The sequence below is a fragment of the Coregonus clupeaformis genome, chromosome 9 (assembly GCF_020615455.1).
Source record: "Coregonus clupeaformis isolate EN_2021a chromosome 9, ASM2061545v1, whole genome shotgun sequence".
NCBI lineage: Eukaryota > Metazoa > Chordata > Actinopteri > Salmoniformes > Salmonidae > Coregonus > Coregonus clupeaformis.
Genome location: NC_059200.1, coordinates 2,477,896 through 2,497,458, shown reverse-complemented (window position 1 = coordinate 2,497,458; position 19,563 = coordinate 2,477,896). Strand labels below are relative to the sequence as shown.

Here is a 19,563-nt window from a genome sequence, read left to right as displayed (position 1 = left end):
ATTCCGTAAAGTAAGTGTGGAAGAGGTGAAAAAAGTATTATTGTCAATCAACAATGACAAGCCACCGGGGTCTGACAACTTGGACGATATTGCCACTCCTATTTGCCATATATTAAATTTAAGCCTACTAGAAAGTGTGTGCCCTCAGGCCTGGAGGGAAGTAAAAGTTATTCCCCTATCTAAGAATAGTAAAGACCCCTTAACTGGCTCAAATAGCTGACCAATCAGCCTGTTACCAACCCTTAGTAAACCTTTGGAAAAAATGGTTTTTGACCAGATAAAATGCTACTTTACAGTAAACAAATTGACAACAGACTTTCAGCACGCTTATAGGGAAGGACATTCAACAAGCACAGCACTGACACAAATGACTGATGATTGGCTGAGAGAAATTGATGATAAAAAGATTGTGGGGGCTGTTTTGTTAGACTTCAGTATGGCTTTTGACATTATCGATCATGGTCTGTTGCTGGAAAAACGTATGTGTTATGCTTTACACCCCCTGCTATATTGTGGATAAAGAGTTACTTTTCTAACAGAAAACAGATGGTGTTCTTTAATGGAAGCCTCTCCAACAAAATCCAGGTAGAATCAGGAATTCCCCAGGGCAGCTGTCTAGGCCCCTTACTTTTTCAATCTTTACTAACGACATGACACTGGCTTTGAGTAAAGCCAGTTTTTCTATGTATGCGGATGACTCAACACTATACACGTCAGCTACCACTGCGACTGAAATGACAGCAACACTTAACAAAGAGTTGCAGTTAGTTTCAGAATGGGTGGCAAGGAATAAGTTAGTCCTAAATATTTCAAAAACTAAAAGTATTGTATTTGGGACAAATAATTCACTAAACCCTAAACCTCAACTAAATCTTGTAATAAATAATGTGGAAATAGAGCAAGTTGAGGTGACTAAACTGCTTGGACTAACCCTGGATTGTAAACTGTCATGGTCAAAACATATTGATACAACAGTAGCTAGGATGGGTAGAAGTCTGTCTATAATAAAGCGCTGCTCTGCATTCTTAACAGCACTATCAACAAGGCAGGTCCTACAGGCCCTAATTTTGTCACACCTGGACTACTGTTCAGTCGTGTGGTCAGGCGCCACAAAGAGGGACTTAGGAAAATTGCAATTGGCTCAGAACAGAGCAGCACGGCTGGCCCTTGGATGTACACAGAGAGCTAACATTAGTGTCAATCTCTCCTGGCTCAAAGTGGAGGAGAGATTGACTTCATCACTACTTGTATTTGTGAGAGGTATTGACATGTTGAATGCACCGAGCTGTCTGTTTGAACTACTGGCACACAGCTCGGACACCCATGCATACCCCACAAGACATGCCACCATAGGTCTCTTCACAGTCCCCAAGTCAAGAACAGACTATGGGAGGCGCACAGTACTACATAGAGCCATGACTACATGGAACTCTATTTCACATCAAGTAACTCATGCTAGCAGTAAAATTAGATTAAAAAACAGATATAAATACACCCTATGGAACAGCGGTGACTGTGAAGCAACACAAACATAGACACATGCATACAAACACAAGATAACATACGCACTATACACACGTACACATGGAATTTGTGTTATAGATATGGGGTAGTAGAGTAGAGGCCAGAGGGCACACACTTAATATGTTGTGAAATCTGTTACGAATATATTGTAATGTTTTTAATATGTATAACGGCCTTAATTTTGCTGGACCCCAGGAAGAGTAGCTGCTGCCTTGGCAGCAGCTAATGAGGATCCATAATAAATACAAATACAAATACAAATACACACACACTCACACACACACACTTCAGAAAGTATTCATACCCCTTGATTTATTCCACATTCTGTTGTGTTACAGCCTGAATTCAAAATAGATTAAATATATTATTTTCTCACCCATCTACATACAACACCCCATAATCACAAAGTGAAAACATGTTTTTTGACATTTTTGCTAATGTATTGAAAATGAAATACATAAATATCTAATTTACATAAGTATTCACACTCCTGAGTCAATACATGTTAGAATCACCTTTGGCAGCGATTACAGCTGTGAGTCTTTTGTGGTAAGTCTCTAAGAGCTTTGCACTCCTGGATTGTACAATATTTGCACATTATTGCACTTTTTAAAAATTCTTCAAGCTCTGTCAAGTTGGTTGTTGATCATTACTAGAAGGCCATTTTCAAGTCTTGCCATAGATGTTCAAGCCGATTTAAGTCAAAACTGTAACTAGGCCACTCAGGAACATTCAATATCATCTTGGTAACCAACTCCAGCGTATATTTGGCCTTGTGTTTAAGGTTATTGTCCTGCTGAAAGGTGAATTTGTCTCCCAGTGTCTGTTGGAAAGCAGACTGAAACAGGTTTTCCTCTAGGATTTTGCCTGTGCTTAGCTCTATTCCGTTTCTTTTTATCCTAAAAAAACTCCCTAGTCCTTGCCGATGACAAGCATACCCATAACATGACGCAGCCTCCATCATGCTTGAAAATATGAAGAGTGGTAGTCAGTGATGTGTTGTGTTGGATTTGCCCCAAACATAACACTTTGTCAAGACATCAAGTTCATTTCTTTGCCATCTTTTTTGCAGTATTACTTTAGTGCCTTATTTCAAACAGGATGCATGTTCTAGATTTTTTATTTTCTGTACATGCTTTCTTTTTTTCACTCTGTCATTTAGGTTAGTATTGTGGAGTAAATAGAATGTTATTGATCCATCCTCAATTTTCTCGTATCACAGCCATTAAACACTGTAACTGTTTTAAAGTCACCATTGTGGGGAAAAACTCATTCTGATTGGCTGGGCCTGGCTCCCCAGTGGGTAGGTCTATGCCCTCCCAGGCCCACCCATGGCTGCGCCCCTGCCCAGTCATGTAAAATCCATAGATTAGAGCCTAATGAATTTATTTAAATAGACTGATTTCCTTAAATGAACTCACTAAAATCTTTGAAATTGTTGCATATTGCGTTTATATTTTTGCTCAGTATAGATCAAAATAGTTTCTTTGTAACTTTGGGTAGAAAACCAATAGCTTTTGCTCATTATTAAAATAATGTGTGGTCATCCTGCACCAACTCTGGTCTTGAAGACTGAGCTGTAGTCAATGAACAGTATTCTTACATAGGTATTCCTCTTGTCCAGATGGGTTAGGGTATTGTGCAGTGCAATGGCGATTGCATAATCTGTGGATCTATTGGGGTGGTATGCAAATTGCAGTGGGTCTAGGGTGTCGGGTAAAGTGGAGGTGATATGATCCTTTACTAGTCTCTCAAAGCACTTCATGATGACAGAAGTGAGTGCTACAGGGCAATAGTCATTTAGTTCTTGGGTACAGGAACAATGGTGGACATCTTGAAGAAAGTGGGGACAGCAGACTGTGATAGGGAGAGATTGAAAATGTCCGTAAACACTCCAGCCAGCTGGTCTGCGCATGCTCTGAGGATGCGGCTAGGGATGCCGTCTGGGCTGGCAGCCTTGCAAGGGTTAACATGCTTAAATGTCTTACTCACATCAGCCATGGAGAACGAGAGCTCACAGTCTTCAGGAGCGACCTGCATCGGCAGCAGCACTGTGTTATCCTCAAAGCGGGTGAAGAAGGTGTTTAGCTTGTCTGGAGCAAGACGTTGGTGTCCACGACGTGGCTGTTTTCCCTTTGTAATCCGTGATTGTCTGGAGTCCCTGCCACATACGTCTCGTGTCTGAGCCGTTGAATATTATACGAATGCAACAAATTGAAATGGCCAACATGGGTGCAATCAATAGCTTAATTTCAAATGATCTTTCAACATAATAATGTTGCAGGAATGCTTATCTTATTTGTTTCTAACTACAGATCCAATTTCAGAACAATCTGAGGTGGTGGGTCTCAAAATCCTCTTTCTTGTGCTTTTTGAGGTGGAATGACTCGTGTGTGTGTGTGCCGAGGGCCGCAATGAGGAAGCTGTAGTGCAGAGAGCTGCTAACAGACAGCCGGCAGGTAGCCGCCTGACTGTGTTGTAATAAGGCAGCACAAATCACTTAAGAAACATGCACACAAGTCACACACACACAGCAGTAATGGACTGGAGTATTTAATAACCACCGAAACAAGAGAGGGAAACAACAGAATACTAAACTCCAATTGTTGTAAGCTCAGTCATAATGTGTTTTTTAGATGGAGCAAAAATTTTAATTCATATCACTGTGTGTTTATTTTACATCACAAAACAAGCCTGTGTGACTGTTGTAATGGTGTCTAAACAAACTTCTGAGGCGAGTGCTTATACAGAGTTTTAAAGCTCATTCAGCTACAATGGTGTAGTTATCCTGAGTTTCTATTTTTCCCAGCAGAAGGTACATGAGCCAAAAAGCACATATTGAAAACAGTAGGCCTTTTGGAGCACAGCCGTTCCCATCGTTAACACCCACAAACACACACACTCCCAAAACACACATATCTCCTCAAACGTGTCCCCATTTAGTCCTGCAAACCCACAAAACGTCTCTGAGACTCAATTAAATTACAGCACAAAACATGTTGCCAGCCAATCTCATCCCATTAGAAACAACAATGTCTCATTACAAAGCCCTAACACAGGGACTCACTACACTCCCTAAATGTACCTAATGCATAATGTATCCAAGCCCCATGAACACAGCATTTATGTGATGAAATAAACAGCAACCATCCAAGATGCACTAAGCGTGGAAAACAAAGGCAATGTGATGAATGATAGACCTAGATCACCAGCGACACACACACGCACACACACAAACACAGACACAGACACACACACGCGCACATCTTCTGCAAAGTTTGACAACCTCACCATTTCAGCTAACCTTGTTAAGAATTCACCGGCAGCAGACAAGAGCATTTGTCACTGAATTCATGCTTTTCAAATAAAGTGGCAGCACTGTCTTATTTACTGTCCCCTTCTCACCTCCTGCTTCCATCTTTGATATTGTGGGTGCAGAGGCGGTCCATTTTTAGCCCAGTAGACCTCTCTAACTTGGCTTTTTTGCGCAAAATGATAATTATCTGGCTAATAATGGTGGCCTTAAGGAAAAAATTGGGCCAGTGTGGGTGCCTCGAGAAAAAACATTGGCCGGTGTGGGGGCACCAAGGGAAAAAAATGGTCCGGTGTGTTAGAAATGCCAGGGCCCATATATGATCCCAGTCCGCCCATCTGGGAGGAATTGAATCAGAGATGGTGTGTTTGAGTAAACACATGTTTTACATGAGCAAACACAGAGAGCAGGGGGTTCATGCAATATATCATGGTTTAGAATGCGCTGTACCTTCATAAATGACATTGTATACTGTCTACTAGGACAAAATGCAGCTTTTAAGGTCCTACTGTCATATCAAAATTACAATCAGAATCCAATCCAACTGTTTATCCTAAGGAATATGGGCTCTTCATCTGAATGTGACACAGGTATGTGCTATGTAATTTTCAGCAATCTATCAAAAAAGAGCAACTAGATAACTACATGTAACTCAAAAGCAATGGAAATAACCCCAGTGCAGGGCTGAGCTTGAAAGAAAAAGGAAAGCGAGAGGGCATCAAAGGGGGAAAGCTAAAAGCTCCAGGTGGGAAACTCAACAGGGGCTTGTCCATGAGCCGTGAGACATACACACACACACACACACACACACACACACACACACACACACACACACACACACACACACACACACACACACACACACACACACACACACACACACACACACACACACACACACACACACACACACACACACACACACACACACACACACACACACACACACACACACACACACACACACACACACACACACGCTCGCACACAAACAAACCCTCAGGCAAGCCAAGCCAGACATACCATTTGTATGCACTGTGCAACCAAGCAGGCCGGGAAAAAGGGTCTTCTTCTCGCAAGTGCAGAAAACAATCTGCTGAAATGCATCATCATGGGGGCAATTACACACAAAATAAGGAATGCTTCATCCCGAGTCTAGACAAGGCGCTACTTCAGGGATGCCATTTGACAATCAGCAAAAAAGTCTTTTTTCCCCCATTCCTCTCCATCCCTCTCTCCAAGGCCCATCAGACAATTGATAATGAAAAATGGCCTGGTCTCCAGGAGATGGTGACATTCAGATTATATATTATTAAAAACCAATTTAGGCAAGACAATTATATTTACAGTCTGTGCTAATACAGCCAGTTAAGCTGTGGCAGCATTATATATTTTCTCCCAGCTGAGGAGTGCATTAACGAGTGTCTGAGAGATATGCATTTTACAAGCTGCTGCAACACCCATTAATCCAGTGTTCTTTACCAGCTCTGGTTGTGGCATAAGATGGCTACAAAATCTGTTTGAGGAAAACAGTTTGTTGTTTTACATTTACTCAGACAATTTTTTTGCCTTGCTAGCGACATAAGCTGCTGGAGGACATTTGAGTTCACTTCTGTAGCTGCCTTTCATATAGCCCGTTCCATCTCCAGTAGTATCCAGTCTTTTGGAATACATTATCTGTCTGCAAACTAATACATTCAGCAGTGCGGCCTTGCTGGAATTTAATAATGGTCTGGATCCTGACATACTCTCTGCTTGTGTTGTGACTGTCTGCCAGGTTGCCAGGTTGGCTGATCCTTATGCAGCAGGGAGAGGAAAGGTTGCATTCTGTTGGTTTACTATGTTTTTGTGCAACAGAAAAACTAAATGGCAACCTTGACATTTAGTTGAAACGCTCAGCAAAGATAAGCGACCTCATGAATTGAATGGAACACTTTTCTATTCGGTGGAGTATTCTACTGAAAATACTTCGGATGACGTGAATGCAAAGGAATAAAATGGTTTCTGTCTCGTCTTCATCTTGTACGTGAACTGAACTGACTTTACTTGAAGGTTATTGTAAGAAACATACTGTACCTATTCCATCCTCATAGATCCAAAACACCTCAGCTCTGTGTAGGCTAGATGCTGAGTGAATGACACTTCCATTCTCGAAACATTTCGAATGGCCTTCAACATATAACTAAAAGGCTATTCAAAGCTAGACTCTCTGCTCCAAAGACCCAGACTAGCTCTATAGCCACTGAGCTCTTTAGGGTTAATTTCAATGGGCCTAGCAAAATATCTATTATGGATTCAACTCTTTAACATTTTAGAGTTTTCAATTAAAAACTACAAAAGCAGCAAGGTGTGTCTGCCAACAGCTGCTGGGAGAGTAGAGGTGGGGGATTCTGCACTACAGAAACGGACTGGCCATAGTGCAGTTCTGGAAAATGCCAGATGGGCTGATCCAACTTTAACCCAGTGGGCCGTTCAAAAAAATTAGCCGCTGTGTTAGAAACGCCCGGGCCGATTTCTGATCCCAGTCCGTCCCTGCTGCACTATAACGGGGATTGTAGCTCTATCTGATCAACAGTCGGGGTCTCCTTGGCCTCCCCCTACAACCATCCAGTATTAAAACATGAGCGCAAACATTGACTGTGGTCAACTACCATTTAGCTGATGCTCGCTGGATATTAACCCACAGCTGTTGTTTATTGTGTGTGTGTGCGTGCGTGCATGCGCACATATGTGTTTGCAGCTCGTGTGAGGTATTTCATCAATATGCTTGTAACACGACGACAGCGGTCACAACCTGTGTGGAGTTTGTATGTTAAACCAAATTCCTCTACATCAATCAAGCAGACTAGCATTCAGTAAAGAGAAATACATCACACTTGCTAGCCATGATGCTATGCAGCATTCTAAAACAAGATGTAGCCTAATGGTGCAAAACAAGGCAGAGTAAGTGCAACTAACACTGTGCATTTAAAAGTAGATTCTAAATATGGATTTGATGTTGATCAACGATTATAAATGCAAAGCGCTCCTCATGAGCTCCACAGTAGGGTGCATGAGAAGTGTGCTAGACTTGACTGCTATGTAAACTGGTAGGGTGAGATCACTGAGGATTTGAACAGGGTTAGTGGAATCCATTGGCTAGTCCTTCCATTGCCTCAGTTCATGGTCCCTTGATCTGAAAGGCTTTCCCCTCCTGTTGACTGACTGCCAGCTCTAACCATTGACGAGCACAGGAAGACATAGCAGAAGTGTTTGTGTGTGTGTGTGTGTGTGTGGGTGTGTGTGTGTGTGTGTGTGTGCGTGCGCGCATGGTGTGTGTGTGCGTGTGCGTGTGCGTGCGCGTGCGTATGCCTTCATGCATTCACACAGCACAGAGATTATTTAATAGGGTGACGGGAAGAATCCAAAAACCCAATGCTGGATAATCTCAGTGTGGCATTAAACACATCCAGCGATGTCTTATTTGATGCATCAGTCATTCAGCTGCCTAGGCCCAGTAGCCCTTCACACCCGTACCCGGGTTGAAAATGGCAGATTTGTGCACTTATAAACACCTCAATTGGAACACAGTGGCTGTACAGTAACATGCTATACATGACGTCAGAACTTTGGCTCTGCGCTTCACAGCTCTGTACGGGTTTTGACTGATAGCCGTTCTGAACTTGAGCACCTCGCGCTACAAGAAGTTGCCCCATCCCTCCCGCTAATTGGGCAAGTTTTGCGGTCTGAGTGAGGGAAATGCTGTAAATTAAGAGGACTATGTATTTTGAAAGATGAGACGTTGAGGATTATAATAACTACCACTTTGATGTCATACAACATTTACATTTTAGTCATTTAGCAGACGCCCTTATCCAGAGCGACTTACAGTTAGTGAGGGCATACATTTTAAATGTTTACATACTGGTCCCCCGTGGGAATCGAACCCACAACCCTGGCATTGTAAGCGCCATGCTCTACCAACTGAGCTACACGGGACTACAAGCAAGCCAAACACCTGTGAGTCCAAATGTGAGTGCAAATATGGACCCGTAAGTCCATATTTTATTTATTTGTATTTTACTGAGTTTATTTTTACAGGGACAGTGCACATTAATCAACGTTTCAGTAACAGTGCCGGTTTTAGCCAGCCGGCTAATTTTCAACTGCAGTCCCTATCATAAAACTCATGTCATATACAGTGTCAACGTTTATGATCACTATGTTTGATGTACAGTTACAAGATGACATGGCATCATACCCTGGGTTTTTCTGAACAGAATTAGCCTGTTTGTCTATTGTGAAGAAAATTTGCCCCGGCACACGCACCTGAATGCACTCATGATGACTCCATTCTATGCGTACCAAAATTATGATCAGTTTCCCTGATTTGCATTGTGAAAGCCTAACACTGTAATATAGTATTTTATAACTTAACTAGTCATGTTGGCAATAGAACAGGCTTTCAAATGATGCCCACCTGACCCAGATTGCGATTTATAATGGACCGTTTTTGGATAGCGTAAACAACAACAGTAATTGTGTGATGGTGGGGATGCAGGGTTGTGTTCCAAACAAAACAACTACAAGTGTGCTTGCTCTAGTTCCTCAACGGCACAGCTAGGAGAGCAAAATATAAAAAATACTCTTCTTTGAGTCATAAAAGTGCATTGAAATTACTTAGGAACTATGCACACTTTGGAGAGGTTAGTCCTCTCACTCAAACCCTTGTAAAAAAAAAAAAATTCTTATTTTGCACTTAGCACACATTTTACAGGAATATTATTTTGGTGTTACTGAATCAATCCAGAGTATTTTCAGATTTCGTTATCAACAAATGCAGCAAAAAGTACAGTAAATCAACGGTGTAATATTTGGATTCAGTCTTGTGTCAGGTGAACTGTTGTGTCCTCACCTTTGGTATAATAATTTTCCCATGATCTACAAACTGTTCCCTTTCAATTGCTACCATGGTTATGCATTTCATATTTCTTCTGTAAGAAACATTTCAATTTAGCCCTATCCATATAGGCAAATTCCTGAATATCTGCCGTAACTGCCAGGAGGGGGAAAAAACACAGCTAGGGAAGGTGGCAAATTAATTGAAGCCTTGAAAAAGTGGTATTTGTCACAAGAGGGAAATATCTGGCAACGTGCCATCGTCAAGTACAAGAAGACCCGGCCGTGTTGAAAGCATCTCTCAAGATGTTTTCTCTTTCAAACTAGCAGCTGCATCCATCCACTCAAACACAATATACACTGTAGGCTCGATTGATACTTATGTGTCTTCATTCTTGGAATTGACATTTTATGTGGTTTCTGTAGAAACACAGCAGACCAACAAACCATATGTCGATACATTCATTTTCACATTCTTCTCCACAATGAAGTGCTAATCAATTTCCCCCCTACCTGCTCTCTCTCAGACCCTCCATCAGACACCAGCTCTGAGACAACGGTTTCTAGGAAAATCCATTCTGGAAGCCAGACAGACACTACTATCGGCGGTAGTGTTACTGAGAGACATTCACTTGGAGGAAAAAATACCTACTTATCGTCACTGACTTATATAGTTCGACATAAATACACAATTTCCATCATATAGGCTACATTTTAGATAAGTGGAGATGCCTGTTTGTTGCCATGAGTATCTCAATCCACTCCTCTCAACAGGAGGTTGAGATCCATCTATTCTAAGCTTTCCGTAAATGTCAATGTCAATAGCCATTAATAATATGTTAATAATATCATATTTTCAATTTGAGCCTTTCACAGTTTGTCGATAACCCTAAAACAGTTCTGTAATATTGAGTAAGTTACAAGTACTGTATACAACATGTCAATAAACTATGCCATCCACAACACACGCCAATCTGATGAAGAGAGAGATCACTCACCAGGAGTGACAAATGTATCACAGCCTATTGCCTTGTGACAGCTGTCTTATGTTCACTGAATGATCCTGATCCCCACTGTCCTACCACCTGTAAATGCACAAGCAGTCCCAAGTCACTAGAGTTATTCTGATCCTTACGTTTTTTGTGTGCGTAGAAAAACAAAGAGTTATAAAGTAGGAATCAGCTCACAGGGACTTGGCAGTATTTGTTGCAACAGCACAATGAGAGTGATGGCTTTGAAGATAATTGAACGTGTAAAGTCCCAATAGGAAAGCGATAGGTCTCTTGCTAAACTAAATGCTGATTCCATCGACATTGTTTTCTACTCAATCAAGCAAGATGTAGAAAATAAATCACATGCTAGACTTATAGCCACATGTACTGATTTCAATGACACATGACTGAAAAAGAGCATGAGCATATACACTGAACAAAAATATAAATGCAACATGTAAAGTGTTGGTCCCATGTTTCATGAAATGAAATAAAAGATCCCAGAAATTGTCTATACGCACAAAAAGCTTATTTCACTCAGATTTTGTGCACAAATTTGTTAACATCCCTGTTAGTGAGCATTTCTCCTTTGCCAAGATAATCCATCCATCTGACAGGTGTGACATATCAAGAAGCTGATTAAACAGCATGATCATTACACAGGTACACCTTGTGCTGGGGACAATAAAAGGCCACTCTAAAATGTGCAGTTTTGTCACACAACACAATGCCACAGATGTCCCAAGTTTTGAGGGAGCGTGCAATTGGCATGCTGACTGCAGGAATGTCCACCAGAGCTGTTGCCAAATAAGGTATTGTTCACTTCTCTAAGCCATCTCCAACGTTGTTCTAGAGAATTTGGCAGTACGTCCAACTGGCCTCACAACCGCAGACCATGTGTATGGCGTTGTGTGGGTGAGCGGTTTGCTGATGTCAACGTTGTGAAAAGAGTGCCCCATGGTGTCGGTGGGGTTATGGTATGGGCAGGGATAAGCTAACGACAACAAACAAACAATTGCATTTTATCTATGGCAATTTGAATGCACAGAGATACCGTGATGAGATCCTGAGGCCCATTGTCGTGCCATTCATCCGCCGCCATCACCTCATGTTTCAGCATGATAATGCACAGCCCCATGTCGCAAGGATCTGTACACAATTCCAGGAAGCTGAAAATGTCCCAGTTCTTCCATGGCCTGCATACTCACCAGACATGTCACCCATTGAGCATGCTTGTGATGCTCTGGATCGACGTGTACGACAGCGTGTTCAAGTTCCCACCAATATCCAGCAACTTCGCAGAGCCATTGAAGAGGAGTGGGACAACATTCCACAGACCACACTCAACAGCCTGATCAACTCTATGCGAAGGAGATGTGTTGCGCTGCATGAGGCAAATGGTGGTCACACCAGATACTGACTGGTTTTCTGATCCACGCCCCTACCTTTTGTTAAAGGTATCTGTGTCCAACAGATGCATATCTGTATTCCCAGTCATGTGAAATCCCTAGATTAGGGCCTAATGAATTTATTTCAATTGACTGATTTCCTTACATGAACTGTAACTCAGTAAAAACTTTGAAATTGTTGCATGTTGCGTTTACATTTTTGTTCAGTATATATTCTCCTTCAATTATTCAATACTACAGGTTACACTGATTGCTTTTTACCCCTTAGAATAAAACTCAAATGAGATGCTGGAGAAGAACATTAGCCCAAAGTCTTCATTGTCTTCATTGAGAGAAGGGGCCGTGAATTTTACCTCGCGATCAATTTCTTTGGATTGTACAGGGCCTATTGGTCTTGATCAAATGAACCTTAGCGTGTGTTCGGATGAAAAGCTTACAACACAATGAACATGTAATGTGGCAGTGCAGGCATGAAGTAATATTGAATTGGGGTGGGGAAAGAAGAGAAGGGAACGATTACACTGCAGTTTAGTTCACTGGGATCAGGGTTTTAGAGGAATTTTGTAATTTTTCAGAGCGTTCGTTGTTACACACAACTGCTAGCTCAAGCCTCCTCCCTTCTGCCTCTCTCATTAGGCACTAGGCACCAGGCTTAATAGAACGCCTTACGCCTGCCTCAGATAGTTCACTTGTAAAGGACAGCTGCTGCAGCTGTATGTGCAGGTGGAACGTCTTGATTTCAATGGTCTGGTTCAATGAATGAGAACAGAACACCTTTCTGAGAGCTGCCTTTGCATATTGACGCTGTGCAATTCCCTCTCAAATTGAAACCAAAAAGGGTTTGGGGTGGGGAGAAAAACATTACTCTGTAGGGAATATAGGCTATACACCGACACAACAAAGAATGAATGGAGAACTGTGGGGAAACATAGTGACTGAGTGGTATCGAGAAGTAACTTCTCTAGTAAAGTATTAAGGTAGAATATTATCAGTAATGTCTCTCCTGTGTAGACAAAATATTTACCCTGCACTTGTACAGAGCCCACTGGAGAAAGAGTGCAATGCTATTGGGTCGTTCCATTTGATTTCAATCACATTTTGACCGCACCCCTTTTGATTTGAATGTAAAACACCATACATATTTGCCCATGGTAGAAGTGGAAAGAAGTGGAGGGCGCTCAACCAAAGTGAGTCGAGCTGCAACCCCAAAAAATTATAATTGAAAAGGAAAAGATTCTGATGAAGCCCATTGAAAGCAAAAACTTGAATCTTTAAACCTTGCTTAAATAAAACAATGTACTTTTTAATGGTGAGGGAGCGTTGTGCCTTTTCCCATGGTAGAAGGGGTCAGAAAGTGACATTTTAGACCAAAATGCCAAAACATTCAGGAGATAGAGGTGCTCAAAGTTGACCCATTTTGCATACCCCAAAATGTCAGGTCCAAAAACTAGGTTTCTGACAACTTCTACCATGGGCAAATATGTATGGAAAGTTTCTTTCAAATCAAAATGATGCGGTCAAAAAGTGATAGAATACAAATGGAATGACCCTATATGGACTATTTGTTGGGTTGATTTGGCACAATACTGAATCACAGTTAAATATTATTCTGTTAGAGACTCTGAGTAGAACACAATTAAGAAGTAGAGCACTGAAAGCATCCAGTCTGAATATCTCAGCATGGTGTTAGCTTGTCATCCTACACAGATTGAGGCCCTTCTGTGCTAGAGCTCAAGTTGTTTCACATGAGAATGACATTTGCATTTGAGATGTTTTATAGGGTTGTACCAAAAGCGTATATTCTTCCACTGCAGATCCCCCATCACGCCACTCAGAAAGTAGGCAACAACGTTGCAGGTCGTCTTCTCCGCTCAGAGGCAACTTTACAATGTCTACTGAAAGTAAGAACTGCGTAACATATTTAAGTCTTCTCATAAAATTTGAATGGCACAACAAATACATTATTTGCGTATCTTTCTTTTTTGTAAGGGTTTCAGAAAAGAGTCCTGTATTTATTGACCAACTTACGGAACAGAACTGAACAGTTAGAGAACAGAGTAACAACTACAGGTAACACAGATTTACACTGAACAAAAATATAAATGCAACAATTTATAAGATTTTACTGAGTTACAGTTCATATAACGAAATCAGTCAATTGAAATGAATTAATTAGGCCCTAATCTATGGATTTCACATGACTAGTAATACAGATATGCATCTGTTGGTCACAGATACCTTAAAAAAAAGGTAGGGGCGTGGACCAGAAAACCAGTCAGTATCTGGTGTGACCACCATTTGCCTCATGCAGCGCAACATCTTCTTCGCACAGAGTTAATCAGGAATGTTGTCCCACTCCTCTTCAATGGCTCTGCGAAGTTGCTGGATATTGGCGGGAACTGGAACACACTATCATACACGTCGATCCAGAGCATCCCAAACATGCTCAATGGGTGACGTCTGGTGAGTATGCAGCCCATGGAAAAACAGGGACATTTACAGCTTGCAGGAATTGTGTACAGATCCTTGCGACATCCGTGCATTATCATGCTTTAACATGAGGTGATGATGGTGGATGAATGGCACGACAATGGGCTTCAGGATCTCGTCACGGTATCTCTGTGCATTCAAATTGCCATCAATAAAATGCAATTGTGTTTGTTATCCGTAGCTTATGCCTGCCCATACCATAACCCCACCATGGGGCACTCTGTTCACAACGTTGACATCAGGAAACCACTCGCCCACACGACGCCATACACGCTGCCTGCCATCTGCCCGGTACAGTTGAAACCCAGGATTCATCTATGAAGAGCACACTTCTCCAGCATTCCAGTGGCCATCGAAGGTGAGCATTTGCCCACTGAAGACGGTTATGACGCCGACCTGCTGTCAGGTCAATACCCTGGTGAGGACGACGAGCATGCAGATGAGCTTCCCTGAGACGGTCTGACAGTTTGTGCAGAAATTCTTTGGTTGTGCAAACCCACAGTTTCATCAGCTGTCCGGGTGGTTGGTTTCAGACGATCCCGCAGGTGAAGAAGCCAGATGTGGAGGTCCTGGGCTGGCATGGTTACACATGGTTCGCGGTTGTGAGGCCAGTTGGACGTACTGCCAAGCTCTCTAAAACGACGGTGGAGGCGGATTATGATAAAGAAATTAACATTCAACAGCATGCCAATTGCACGCTCCCTCAAAACTTGAGACATCTGTGGCATTGTGTTGTGTGACAAAACTGCACATTTTAGAGGGGCCTGTTTGTCACGATCGCCTATGAAATACGACCAAAGCGCAGCGTTGGGAGTGAACATGACTTTAATGTTGAAATAACGACAAAACAAAACACGATCCGTAACGTCCTCAGTACATAGACTGAACATAGAACAAAAACCCACAAACAAACAGTGAAACACAACAGTATATATATGGCTCCCAATCAGAGATAACGAGCCGACAGCTGACACTCGTTACCTCCGATTGGGAGTCATTGACCAATCACCACTAAACACAAACAAAATGAAACTCACCCAACCCCAACACCACCAAATGAGATACACCCTGGCTCTAACACACAGTCCTAGAACCAGAGTGTGACAGTACCCCCCCCCAAAGGCGCGGACTGCGACCGCGCCTAACTACAAGCAAACAGGGGAGGGCTGGGTGGGCATTCCTCCTCGGCGGAGGCTCCGGCTCCGGGCTTCCTCCCCACTTCCTCTCCAACCCCCCAAAGTACCCCTGGGCCTGTCTAGCCCCGCTGGCCGGAACCGGACTGACGACACGCGCCCCTGGCTTGGTGCGTGGATCCTGGCTGGACGGCTCTGGCGGATCCCGGCTGGACGGCTCTGGCGGATCCCGGCTGGACGGCTCTGGCGGATCCCGGCTGGACGGCTCTGACGGATCCCGGCTGGACGGCTCTGACGGATCCCGGCTGGACGGCTCTGGCGGATCCTGGCTGGACGGCTCTGGCGGATCCCGGCTGGAAGGCTCTGGCGGATCCCGGCTGGACGGCTCTGGCGGATCCTGGCTGGAAGGCTCTGGCGGATCCCGGCTGGACGGCTCTGGTGGATCCTGGCTGGAAGGCTCTGGCGGATCCCGGCTGGACGGCTCTGACGGATCCGGCTGGACGGCTCTGACGGATCCTGGCTGGACGGCTCTGGCGGATCCCGGCTGGACGGCTCTGGCGGATCCCGGCTGGACGGCTCTGGCGGATCCTGGCTGGAAGGCTCTGGCGGATCCCGGCTGGACGGCTCTGGCGGATCCTGGCTGGAAGGCTCTGGCGGATCCCGGCTGGGACGGCTCTGGCGGATCCCGGCTGGACGGCTCTGGCGGATCCTGGCTGGAAGGCTCTGGCGGATCCCGGCTGGACGGCTCTGGCGGATCCCGGCTGGACGGCTCTGGCGGATCCTGGCTGGACGGCTCTGACGGATCCTGGCTGGCCGGCTCATGGCTGGCTGACGGATCTGGCTGCTTATGGCTGGCTGGACGGATCTGGCTGCTCATGGATGGCTGACGGATCTGGCTGCTCATGGCTGGCTGACGGATCTGGCTGCTCATGGCTGGCGGAAGGATCTGGCTGCTCATGGCTGGCGGAAGGCTCTGGCTGATCCTGTCTGGCGGAAGGCTCTGGCTGATCCTGTCTGGCGGAAGGCTCTGGCTGATCCTGTCTGGCGGACGGCTCTGGCTGGACAGGGCTGACGACGCACCCCGTAGGCTCGGTGCGTTGAGCAGGGACAGGCAGAACCGCACTGGGGACACACACCCCTGGCCCTACACGGGGATCAGGAACGGGCCGGACCGGACTGGAAACACCCCCCAGTACCTCTCGCCGTGCCTCCACACTTTCCATCCCCTTCGTAACCAGTGGCCCCCTTAAACTGGCGGCCATATCTGCCAACCTCCTGCACTCCTCCAACCCGTACACCTGCTGCCCCGACGTCGTGAGCCCCCCCCTAAAAATTTTCTGGGGGTCTCTCCTCTCCGTGGACCAGGCCTCCATCATTCTCGCCCAATTCTCGCTCCTCTGTTTCCAATTATCGCCCTTCAGCTCCTGGACACGCTGCTTGGTCTGGTCTTGGTGGGTTTTTCTGTCACGATCGCCTATGAAATACGACCAAAGCGCAGCGTTGGGAGTGAACATGACTTTAATGTTGAAATAACGACAAAACAAAACACGATCCGTAACGTCCTCAGTACATAGACTGAACATAGAACAAAAAACCCACAAACAAACAGTGAAACACAACAGTATATATATGGCTCCCAATCAGAGATAACGAGCCGACAGCTGACACTCGTTACCTCCGATTGGGAGTCATTGACCAATCACCACTAAACACAAACAAAATGAAACTCACCCAACCCCAACACCACCAAATGAGATACACCCTGGCTCTAACACACAGTCCTAGAACCAGAGTGTGACACTGTTATTGTCCCCAGCACAAGATGCACCTGTGTAATGATCATGCTGTTTAATCAGCTTCTTGATATGCCACACCTGTCAGGTGGATGGATTATTTTGGCAAAGGAGAAATGCTCACTAACAGGAATATAAACAAATTTGTGCACACAATTTGAGAGAAATAAGCTTTATGCACGTATGGAACATTTCTGGGATTTTTATTTCAGCTCATGAAACATGGAACCAACATGTTGCGTTTATATTTTTGTTCAGTATAGCTTTAGATCCAGCTGACAGTCTTAGTGTGTTTGAGGACATGGAGGATAGCCACACCAATGAGGACAAAAGGAAACAATTGGTATGCACATTATCTTCATGTTTGTTGCAGGAATAAGATGACAGACACACATAACTTTTGAAAAAGAGAATGTTAGTCTCTTTTTTGTCTCTTTACACATACTTTAATTTTTGCACAGTCTTTACACAGTCTTTTTTTAAGACTTTCAAGCTGTCCTCAATTGGGGGAACCTCTGTCCGGGACAATGTCCTTAGGATTATGGAGCGGTGTGTTTATAAAAAGTTGAATATTACAACATGTATTAGGATCAAGCAAAACTTTACCATTTAGAGATGAGTTAAACATTTTCATTATCCAACTACTGTCTAATTTTGCTTTTGTTACTATTTTGCTACTGTCTAAATATCCTCTTTCTTAAAATGTTTCAGATTAATGCCAATGAATTAATGTCCCACTATATTATGAAGGGACAGAGGAGCAAACATGCCTTTGCTACCACTTGTGTGTGTGTGCTCCATTGTAATTGGTAAGTAAATGTGAGCAGCTGAGACATTTGACATAGACAATGAGAATTGTCTTGTAGATTCTGACTGTTAAAGATATTTTACTGTGCGTTACTGTTCTGTTTTGTCCTGCATGCCCACATTACGCCAATCGTAAATGTATTTTCTTCTCTTTTTATGCTTACAGTAAGTGTCATGAAAGGCAACAAAACTCAGGAGGTTGATGTGTTGCAGGCCCTCAGGAAAGTCCTCAAATATGCCCCTGATCGCCGTGGTGGAGGACGACGCAAAGTTTGTAAATGAGCAAGTTGCTATTTTTTGAAGACATCTCTATAACTGCCACAAAACTCTTCAACTAGTACCATGGAAATTATTTTAGCCAACTGAGTCCACAAATTGATAAATTTGTATGCGCTGATTCTCTTCACTGCAGATCTGACGCATCACAGAACTCTTCAAGGGGGCCCTTTTGGGGGATGATGCTGACAGTGCTACCCAGACGCTGAGCAAGTGTGAGGCAGAACTGAGAAGGTGTTAAGGAGAGAAGGTGTCAGTTGTCAGCATACTACCCTGTGGTGCCTAAGGACACGAGAATGGTGTCCTCTCCGACGACTCACAAAGTCTGTGATAATGAGAAAAAATACCCTCCTTCAGTCGTTTTGTCTTATCTCTGTTCTTTTATATCTCTTCAAATGCACTTGTTGGACAATAAATGTACAAACGAAATTACTTTTATGGTGTCTGAAGGAGTTTACATAAATCCAGTTAGTAGCATTTTATGTTGTTTTAAAAAAAAATTAAGTTGTTCTTTTACATGGTCTGATAGCTGATGCTTTGGTCTATCAAAATATATATATCAAATGTTGTTAATATTAAGACAAATAGGCCTATTTGTCCTAGTCTTTCTATGCATGTAATGTCTGTGGGTGAATTATGAAACAACTGTATGTGGATGTGCAAAAAATGGTTATGTAGATTTGTTTTTGCAATTGATTGATCTATTTTAAATATAAGAATACGTTGCAGATTAAATTTAATTGGTGACTATGGAAACAGAAATGTAATGAACAATGTTTTCAATATCCAACTTTATCCTCTGCAATACTTTTTACAGTACACTCTTAGAAAAAAAAGGTGCGATCTAGAACCTAAAAGGGTTATTCGGCCGTCCCCATAGGAGAACCCTTTGAAGAACCCTTTTTGGTTTCAGGTAGAACCCTTTTGGGTTCTATGTAGGACCCTTTC

General features: G+C 43.4%; 1 protein-coding gene and 1 non-coding gene across 11 annotated transcripts in view; both read right to left on the bottom strand.

Moving 5' to 3' along the window:
• Positions 1-19,563, bottom strand: part of LOC121573566 (autism susceptibility gene 2 protein) — a 493,378-nt gene that overhangs the window by 468,505 nt on the left and 5,310 nt on the right. The window lies entirely within an intron of this gene.
• Positions 8,743-8,816, bottom strand: trnav-uac. Its single transcript has one exon. It is a non-coding gene; the product is annotated as a tRNA-Val (tRNA).